Source organism: Oryx dammah, unplaced genomic scaffold (assembly GCF_014754425.2).
Source record: "Oryx dammah isolate SB20612 unplaced genomic scaffold, SCBI_Odam_1.1 HiC_scaffold_5, whole genome shotgun sequence".
NCBI lineage: Eukaryota > Metazoa > Chordata > Mammalia > Artiodactyla > Bovidae > Oryx > Oryx dammah.
Genome location: NW_024070189.1, coordinates 23,607,679 through 23,609,495, shown reverse-complemented (window position 1 = coordinate 23,609,495; position 1,817 = coordinate 23,607,679).

Genomic DNA, 1,817 nt, shown 5'->3' with positions numbered 1-1,817 from the left:
TTGCTCTCCAGAATGTCTAGCTCTGGATGGCTAATCACACCATCATAGTAATCCACTTCATTAAGACCTTTTTTATACAGTTTTTCCATGTATTCCTTCCATCTCTTCTTGATTTCTTCAGTATCTACTAGGTCTCTACCATATTTATCCATGATTGTGGAGGTGCTCCTAATACAAATAGTGTGTTTGGTGGCATATACACATATAAATAGTGTGTTTGGTGGCATACACTTCCAGTGTTTTTCTTCATTATGAATTCAAATATCCAATGGACAAATAGTGGAATATATGGGCTTCCCCTCTGACTCAGTGGTAAAAGAATCCACCTGCAATGCAGGAGAGAAAAGAGATGAGGGTTCAGTCCCTGCATTGGGAAGATTCCCTGGAGAAGGAAATGACAAGCCAGTCCAGTATTTCTTGCCTGGAAAATCCCATGGACAGAGGAGCCTGGTGAGCTACAGTCCTTTGGGTCGTAAAGAGTCAGAGACAACTAAGTGGCTGAGCACACATACTGCCAGTGTTTTTCTTAACTATGTATAAAAATACTCAATGGAAAAACAGTGCAATATGTAGTAGTTGTTCTCACTGAAGTCTCATGTTCTAGATTTTGGTAATTAACTGGTGAGAAACACCTGGAATTTAGAATTGACAAGTAGACATTTAAGATAAAGAAAATTTTGGTGGTAGACTTTCTCATGGAGAACATTCAAGACACGAATTTTGAAATCCATCTGCTTTATTTTGAAAGCGGCCTTTGATGGAGCTGTTTCCAAATGGGTGAGATTCATTTAAATAATTTCCTCCACCCAAAGAACTTGACTTTGACAGACATGGACTAAACAAATCTAACCTGTTTTTCAATATCAGGATCTAGTAGGAAGCCAGCCAACCAAGTAGAAATAACAACTGTCTAGTGTAGGAGAAACAAAATCACATAGAGAAGAGCCAAGGGAAAATGTAGTTAAGGAAGACCACACTGATCTGTCAAAAGTAGGTTGAAATTTTAGGAGTCAGTCCCCAAACCAACTTTGGACTCAGGACGTGGAAGAGAAGAGGTTAGTGAAACAAGTATGTGGAAAGAGAAAAAAATGCCTTTCTTTAAGTTGGTTAGTGAGTCCTTCAGAGGTGCGGCCTGGCTGAATGCCAAAAGCAACAGGAAAACTAAAGTATTTTGCCAACCCATACCTAAAGACTGGTACTTGTATGATGGGACTGTGTTGGGATTAGCCTAGGAGCAGAGAGGGGTCCTCTTGGAAAAAAAAAGTATGTTTGAGGCAGAAGAAGTGCCAGAATTGGAAATTTAAGAGTAAAATTAAGGCATAAAGAAAAGTGATACTTCTAATTTTCACTTTCTAGTAAGTATTCACATATGGACCTTGACAATATCATTATATGGTATCTTTCAACAAATTTGTAGAGAACCTAAGCTTCTGGAAAACATGAAGGTATTTTCTTATAAACTCTAAACTCATGGGAATATAGCAATTGAAAAAAACAAAGATTCTCTGATTTCATTTAGGGGAGATAAAAAGGCCCTGTCTATCAGACATTGAGAACAGACTTGTGGACACAGTGGAGGAAGGAGAGGGTGGGATGAATGAGATGGTAGCACTGAGACATATACGTTACCATATGGCAGACAGATAACTAGTGGGAAGTTGCTATAAGACACAGGGAGCTCAACCTGGTGCTCCAGAAGGGTGGGATGGGGTGAAGAAGGGAGGTTCAAGAGGGAGGGAACATATGTATACTTACAGCTGATTCATGCTGTTGTATGGCAGAAACCAACACAACATTGTAAAGCAATTATCCTCCAA